Source organism: Lissotriton helveticus, chromosome 11 (genome assembly GCF_964261635.1).
Source record: "Lissotriton helveticus chromosome 11, aLisHel1.1, whole genome shotgun sequence".
Lineage (NCBI taxonomy): Eukaryota > Metazoa > Chordata > Amphibia > Caudata > Salamandridae > Lissotriton > Lissotriton helveticus.
In genome coordinates this window covers 807829257-807838186 of record NC_136072.1, presented here as the reverse complement: position 1 = coordinate 807838186, position 8930 = coordinate 807829257, and positions in this window count along the sequence as shown.

The window sequence follows — 8930 nt, the reverse complement described above, 5'->3', positions numbered from 1 at the left end:
CACCAGATTATTATAATCCAAGAGTGTTCTTGTTAAGTATTCAAAATCCTGTACCATCCCATGGATCTCAATAGAGCACAGGCAGGCATCAAGGCGCCCATGGAACTGGTGCGTCTCGCAGTGGTGGGTGTAACCTATCCATCACGAGGTCAGCCACACAGCTTAAATCGCCTCCCAGTAGTATTGAGCGCCCCAATAACCTGGACTGCTCTTCCAGAAAGTTCAGCTGGTCCACATTTAGGGCATATAGATTTACTATTGCCAGACCCATGAGTCTCCCCATACCCATTACATACCGACCTGACAGGTTTACGCGTTCCCCTGTCCTCTGGAGTTCTCAGGTGCACACATATGAAGACCCCCTTTCCAAAGGCATAATACGTGGTGCAATAGGTCTGCCCACACCAGTACCTCTAAAGCACCGCACCCTCCTTGTCTGTGAGGTGAGTCTGCTGTAAGAGAGCGAGATGGATCCCTCTTCTTTTAAGATAGGACTAGACCCTGTACCTCTTGGACATATTTTTCAGCCTCCAGATATTCCAGGACATAAATCTGTAAGTCATGGAAGCAGCCATACCAAAACAATCAGCGTTCCTTTCAGTGGGCAAATGGCAGACTCACTGCCACCTGGCACCACACTCCGCTCACCCCAAAACCAGTATTCCTGCACCCTAATGGCACAGCCCATGAAACAAGAATGACCCCAAATCCCTGATCCAAGTACAAGAAGGCAACATTCCCTCATCCAAAGAATCAACACAAGAACAACCACATGCATGCCAAACATACGTGAACCTCTCATTGGGGTGTGTGCCACCTGAAATGCATCCTGGCTAGTCAAACCGCCATCCAACATGGAGATTCCAGTTAGCTCATGCAGCCAAGGAAACCACTGTAATCCGTGACATTGCAAACCACCTGGAAATCCAAAGGCCACTCATATATGCCAGTCTAAAGTCCATGGAGGGCTGCCCACCAGTCAAATCAAATCCTCTGCTGTTCATGGCGTCACTGTTGGTAAGACAATGTCTGAGACCATCGTCAGGTGTGACCCCTGATCAGAGTACGAGTTATCATCTCTCCCTGCTTTTGATGGGGTGCTTGTTCCAGCTCCACTCAACGCTGCTGTCACCTCTACCGCTTGCTGTTGTTTTTTTTTTTTTACCTCCGATCGGGAAGGTGGCACGCCGCTGTAACCTTGTGCACCTCATTGTGATCTGTTCCATTTGGATTTGTGATTCAGTGGAGCTGGGGCCCCCACTGTGGCAGGCCTCTGGCTCAATCCAGACATATACTTCCTGTGGTGAGTGGAAAAACTGTGCACCTCATCTGTGACCACTCTCAATCTGGTTGGATATAACATTGCATATTGTACTCCCAACTGGAGTAAAAGCTGCTTAGCATCTAAGAAGATGGTCCGCTGTCTCTGGACCTCACGGGTAAAGTACAGTAAAATCACAACCCTGCTGTTTTCCACTTTCAGATCACCTTTCAGTCGAACCTGTTGTAAGCCATGGTCCCTGTCCTTATTGTGAGGCAATTTTCCCACCACAAGGCGCGGGCTGCTCCAAGCGGCGGTGGCTTCACCAGGACTCAGTGTGCCCTCTCCAAGGCAAAGAAGGGAAGCAAAACCTTCCGGTGCCACCTCTTCTCTTAGCCTTTTTTCAAGGAAATTCAGCATACTAGGCCCCTCAAATTGCTCAGGGATTCCTATTAGACAAATATTGTTCCTCAAAGCTCTACTTTTGGCATCTTCAGCCCTACTAGGGGTCTTCAACCTTTTTAGTAGTGAGAGCTACTTTTGATCAGTCAAAATAATCGTGACCTACTTAAAGCTAAACAACTCATGCATTGTTACCTGACACCCCCAAGCTCATCTTTATTGACTCTAAGCCTAATGTCCATGGAGTAAGATACTATGGTTTGAACAAAATACTTTGACTAGAGGCACTATGAGAGGGCTGCCATGTGAGAGCATGGTCTTTGGGGATGTATCAACATATGTGCATATGAATAGGATATCTCTGTACAGTTGACTGATAGCCTGTGGCATATATACTTGCAGTACAGGACATACCTTTTGCCATATATGGCACCATTACATTTATAAAACAAACATACCATTTTTTAAATGGTGGAAATTTAAAGTGCAGAAAAACATTTGTCAAAAATGTTTATAATGTGAAACATTTTTCTGCACTATACATTTCTCTCATTTAACAATATGGCTGAATATGTCAGCGATAATGATGGCACAGTGTTTAATCAATCAATCAATCAATCATTTAATTTGTAAAACGCTCTACTTACCCGTAAGGGTTTCAAGGTGCTGGGGGGGGGTGCTGCTGCTACTCGTCGAAGAGCCAGGTCTTGAGTTGTCTCCTGAAAGTCAGCAAGGCTTCGGTTTGTCGTAGGTAGAGGGGGAGGGTGTTCCAGGTCTTGGCGGCACGGTGGGAGAAGGACCTGCCTCCGGAAGTGGTTCTGTGGATGCGCGGAACCGTGGCCAGGGTGTGTTCAGCAGAGCGGAGTTTCCTGTTGGGTACGTAGAAGGAGAATCGACTGTTGAGATAGGTGGTCCGGTCTTGCGGAGTGCCTTGTGTGCGTGGATCAGGAGTTTGAAGGAGATTCTCCTCTCGACGGGGAGCCATTGTAGGTTCCTCAGGTGGGGGGTGATGTGGTCGCGGCGCGGGACGTCGAGGATCAGGTGTGCAAAGGCATTCTGGATTCTCTGCAGTCTGTTGATGAGCTTGGACGAGACTCCGGCGTAGAGGGCGTTACCGTAGTGGAGTCTGCTGCTGACTAGGGCCTGGGTGACTGTTTTCCTCGTGTTTGTCGGGATCCATCTGTACGTTGCCGATGATCTCGGAGGCCTCGGGCCGGAATGGGGGGAGGCGGACTCTCTGAGTTCTGCCGGAGAGGAAGGAGGTGGTCCAGTCCAAGCCCTTCTCCCGGATGCCTGCGTCTTGGAGTTGTGTGCGTAGTGTGCGGTGGCAGACGGTGTCGAAGGCGGCGGAGGGATCCAGGAGGATGAGAGCCGCCGTCTCTCCGTTGTCTAGAAGGATCCTGATGTCGTCTGTGGCGGCGATGAGGGCGGTCTCTGTGCTGTGGTTGCTGCAGGATCCTGATTGGGAGGGGTCCATGATGTTGTTGTCTTCGAGGTGACGGGTGAGCTGGTTGTTGACTATCTTCTCAATGACCTTTGCTGGGATCGGAAGCAGGGAAATGGGTCGGAAGTTCTTGAGGTCGCTCGGATTTGCCTTGGGTTTCTTCAGTAGGGCGTTGATCTCTGCGTGCTTCCAGTTCTCAGGGAAGGTAGCGGTCTCGAAGAAGAGGTTGATGATTTTGTGCAGGTGGGGTGCGATGGAATTGCTGGCTTTGTTGAAGATGTGGTGTAGGAGAGGGTCGGGCGGGATCCAGAGTGGATTGTGCCTATGGTCTTGATTGTGTCCTCGATGCTCACGTTGGCCCAGGTTGTCACGGTGTCATGGGCGGTGGGGTGCGGTGGGTCCGGTGCGGCAAGGTCTGCAGGGGTCGTCCGGGCTTTGAAACTGTCAAGGATGTCGGTGATTTTCCGATGAAAGAAGTTGGCGAGGGAGTCGCACAGGGCTTGCGATGGTGGGATGTCGTTGGTGCTGGAGCTGGGGTTGGAGAGTTCCTTCACGATGGTGAAGAGCTCCTTGCTCTTGTGTGCGTTGTTGTCAAGGCGGTCTGTGAAGGAGATCCTTTTGGCGGTCCTGATGAGGTGGTGGTGGTTGTGGATTGCGTCTTTGTGGGCAGTGCGACTGTCTGGCGTCTTGCCGCTGTGCCATATGTTCTCCAATTTCCGGCAGGTGCGCTTTGAGTCGAGGAGTTCTGGGGTGAACTAGCTGACCCTTTTGCTGGTGTCTCTGTTGGTGGGTTTTTTCAGCGGGGCTATGCTGTTGGCGCAGTCGTTCATCCAGCGTTCGAGGGTGAGTGCACCATCATCGGGGTTGGTGGGGTTGGTCGGAGGTTTGAGGGAAATGAAATGAAATGAAATGATGAAATGATGATGATGAAATGATTACGCACTTGTATAGCGCACGACTACCCGTAGGCATCTCGGCGCTTGTATGAATACCGCAGAGGAACCCTTCCTGGCCTTTCCCTGTGAGGAGCCCACTCCTGGGCACCCCCAAGGTGAAGTCAGGCATCCTCAGCGTTGTTGGGGCCTTTGTAGAGATTAAGCAAACTATTGCCCAGAGGTGCAGAGTGGGACTCATGATTAGAATAGGCACCGAGGCGAGAATTATCAGGTCCGAGAAAATTGAGCCTGAGACCCTCCGAGGCGGGAATTGAACCCTGCTCCCAGCCAGACTACTGCATCAGGGTCTGCCGCTCTAACCATTGAGCCACACTTCTCTACTGCGAGGCTTGTCGGTAGTTGCTCTTCAGTGACTTTGCCCCAGCAGCGCCGGCGGGTCTGTAGGGAGCGGTGGTGTGTGAGGGGTTTTCGGAAGCAGAAGTGGATGCAGTGGTGGTCTGTCAATGTGAGTTTGTAGGCGTGGCTGAAGGTGACGTGGGGGCTTGAGGAGAAGATGGCATCAGGCGTGTGACCGGCGATGTGGGTCGGATTCGTGACAAGCTGTTTCAGTCCAAGGTTGGCGAGGTTGTAGATCAGGGTGGAGGAGTTGTTGTTGTTGTTGTTCTCCAGATGATAGTTCAGGTCTCCGAGGAGGATGTAGTCGGTGGAGGTCAGCGTGTCCGTGCTGATGAGGTCGGCGATGGAGTCGCAGAATTGAGGCCTGGGTCCTGGTGCTCTGTAGATAAGGGTGCCTCTTAGGGTGGTCTTGGGGTCCGTGTGGATCTGGAAGTGCATGTGTTCGGCGGTACTGAGGGTGTCGTTGGTGTTTGTTGTTTACTGGCCACTGGGAGCAAGAGGCCTTCTGTTTGTAAAATCCGACACTTTGAAATGGGAGAAAATTAAAATAAAGTGTTAACTTAATCATTAAGGTAACTTTATATTTATATTTTCTCCCATTTAAAAGCATTCAGAAACATTATTTGTTCACAGCTTCAATATTGAGTTGTAAAGGATTTTATGTACGAGTTAAATACCTCAGGCCTTCAGTTGTTCATCTCTGTTCTGCAGCTGCAGCCTGGGTCATCAATCTGACTGTGCACTGCTCATTATCAGACCTCGCTATCTGCAGCCTGATTATAATAATGTAAAATAAACAAAGCCTACCTTTAATTTTAAAACGAAAATATGTGTTTATTTAAAAATGAACTCAAGGCTGTGAGATACTCTAAAGGTGTCTGGAATCTACTGGTAGCTCATGAACGCTTGGTTGGAGACACCGATTCTAGAGCTTTGACTCTGCTCTCCATGGATGTAAGCAATTTATTCAAGGTATCCACATTTGGGGGGTATCTCCTGCAGAGCATGTTCTACTGAAGTAGTCTCTTTCGGCAGGTGCCTCTGATCATCCGTGAGGATCCCCAAATCTTTCACCACTGTGTCCATTTTTAGGTCTCGCCTGTCGATGCGCATGCGCATCGAGCAAGGCGAGAGTATTGCGAGTTATCCACTCTTTATCCACACTGCAAGGAATCGTGGCGATTCCTTGCAGTGCCCGTGACTTTTAAGCTCAATGCGCATGTGCATTGAGCTTAAAAGCGCGTGCACAGCCGCCCGCATTCCTCCGACACCTTTGAAGTGAAGCTTAGCTTCACTTCAAAGGCCCGGCTTCTTCACACCCACATGCCGCTCTGCCCCGCTCCGCCCCCTCCCCTGAGTCATCCTGCCTGCCCCTTCCCGCCGTGTCGCATTTCTCCTCCCCCCTCCCCTCTCTTCCCTCCGTCTTGTTTTTAAAGTTCCGTTGTTTGTAATGTATTTGTTTTAATCATGAGGAACTAGCTTGTATTAATGTCTCCCGAAGACATAGTAACATTGAACCTTGCTTTGTATTTTCTGTTGTTTGTTAAAGTTTAAGGTATTTGTAGTCGTTTTATATTCTTGAATGTATTCAATAGGTATCGCGAGATTTAAACTGATAGCATTCTCTGCTTGTTAGGCTATCATAAATCAGATTATTAAATCAAATAGTTAGTCTTTTAAGAACGTATTTTGTACAATATTTCACTTGCGGCTGCATTTAAGGAATAGCCAGATTGCCTTTTAAATACAGGTAAAATAAGTTCGTTATTCTTTACTGATCCTTTCTCCACGCTTCCTATCTGCTCCTGAAAACATCTTAATTATTTGTTGTAGCAGTGCACTTATGTATTCATTTATGTAGTTGAGTACGTGGTTGAAAGGTCTATTCAAGGACATTCGCTGCATCTGAAGTCAGGCACTTTTAGGCTCTAAACGCGCGTTTCACGGGAAATGAACTTTATCCCGCACAACAGTGGCACGGCCACAGAACAGAAGACACTGCTTTAGGCTTGCTTTAGAGGAGTGAAAATGCATGTCTGTGCTTGGAAAGGGGAAGCGGGGGCAGAAGCAATGAAGATAAAATACCATAATCTGCTAATCATAATAATAACTGCCAAGAGCAGAAATGTAGCCAGTGCTTTCATGAAATGCTTTCTACCTTCCTCAATTACTGGCTAAACAGGATTCTTGAAGGTTCATGTGCTGAAACTTGTTCTTGAACAGAGTTGCTAAGTTCAAGGTGTGCGACCCTGGGTGTAAGAATGTCTGGCATGCGGAGTGATGAGATGTACTTACATCTGACCAGTTTGGTCAAATACAAGAAGCAAAACAAATAAATCCAATACGAAGTAATTAGAACTGTTTGAATGTATGAGACTACTTTTTGCAGGTGATTAGTCAATCGAGAAGCAACACGTCCTTTTAAATTATTTTCTTTCCTAGTCGGTCAAACATTTTTTTTAAAAAACATAGTTTTATTGTTTTTCAAAGTTTTACGTCTTACAATATTACTTGCAACAGGCTCCAACATTTCCTATTCGTCGTCTTGCAGGGACATATTTGAGTGTCGTAAATGTTGTACATTTTACAAGTCCATTACGATGTTACTGTCGGTAGCCCAAATCTGCCAATAAATAACACCCTTTTAACTTTCGCATCTGTACTACACTCCTGTAGTCGGTTATAACAATTCTCATCACAGCAAATAATATGTCAAACCCTCAACGGCCCCTCCCCCTCCCCTTCGTCCTGGGTCCCTACAAAACTTCTAGTGTCAGTCTTCGGCACTTACATGATTGTATCTTATATCATAAACTTTGCATATTACATACTTCCATATACGCTCCCCTCACTCACCCTCACTCACCCTCACTCACCCTCACTCACCCTCACTCACCCTCACTCACCCTCACCCACTCTCACCCTCACTCACCCTCACTCACCCTCACTCACCCTCACTCACCCTCACTCACCCTCAACCCCTCACCCTCACACAGTGCAATAGGTCTCGGAGCATTTGAGTTAGAGCTTTTAGAAATGTTTATGGCTTTTTTTTTTTTAATTCTTTAGCATTGGCTACAGGAAACAAAAATGCTTAAGATTTACAAAAAAACCCATAAACAATTCTAAAAGCACTAACTCTAATGCTGCGAGACCTATTGCATTTCCAATGCTTGTTTATTCTCAGGCTTCACATGAGTATCTAACTGCCTGCAAGATGGAATCCAGTGTGACCTCTCTATAGGAGCATCCCCGAGAAGCCGTGGTCGCCTCCCCCCTTAGTGTCACTCGGTCCCACTGAAAATTGCGGCATGGTGGCTACCGTTCTCTTTTTGGTTGTTTTTCCCCTGGTGATTCTCAACAGGGGAAAGCCAGAACCAGGGGTCCAAACCAAGCCACCTGGGACCCAAAGGGGCTGCGGTGGGTCTCCAAACTGGTCACCAGGAGTGTACAGGGGATGTACCAGGCTGCACATTCACACACTCCACAGGCTTATACCTGATTTTACTGTAGAGGAATACATTTAATACAGGCGCTATGCCCTCAGGGCTCCCAGGGGTCCCTTCCGCCAAACTGATTTCCCCTACTGTCCTTCTTTCCTTTTCTCTCTGCTAGTCGTGCCTGATTGAAAGGACTGCATGTTCGCACTCTCCATGGCTGGGGGAAGCTTTGCCCTGGGTCACTTACTTGTCGATGAGCCGCAGCGCTCACCCTCGTCACTGGCATCCACCCGTCCACAGGTACTGCAAAATCTTCACATGGTCTGTCATGGGCCCAGTCCCTGTCCACTGCACATACACTGCAGCTGACCAGCTGGAGGTCTGCTCCTCCCGGGGGGTTTTTGGGCCTGGGGGGTGCAGCCAGCACCTCATTTGGGCTGGTTGGGCTGGTTAGGCTAGTGTTGGGCTGGGTGGGCTTATGTTGGGCTGGTTTTGGGCTTGGGGGTATATAGACCGCCATTTTGTGTCACTCCCCACCATTTTGGTGGTAGTGACACAGACACAGGGTCTGGGTAGCGCTGGGGTTTAATGGTTTTCCCGCCCTCCCTCCCTCTGGATGTTTTTACCCCTATTGGGAGTTTTTTTCTGGCTTTCTGGATATGGGAGTTAGAGAGTTGTCTTAGAGATTGGATTTAGCAAACTGCGGCAGGGTAAGGTTGCCTTGCCTTGTTGGGAACGGGTGCATCTGGGGGCTTTCATTGCATGGAGTTTGTTGCTGGAGCAGGTGCTGGTATGTTGGTGCAGTTGTTTGGGTTGGCGTTTCTTCCCTAAGTACTGGGGGATTTTAGGAGCTCTGGTTTACTGTTCGGTTAGATACAAGAAGTTATTTAGTTAGGTAGGTAGGATAGAAGGAAATTGCAGTTTTGTGTTGATAATTGTTACAGGGTGAACCATGTTTAGGGGAGGGGTGGTAAACTATAGGAAAAATATATTTAGCAAGGTTTAGTTTTGTACGGCACAGGCCAAGGGAATTTATTTGTAAGGTGCACCTGTTTCCAATAAAGCGGCCTTTTTCACACCAACGAGCTGGT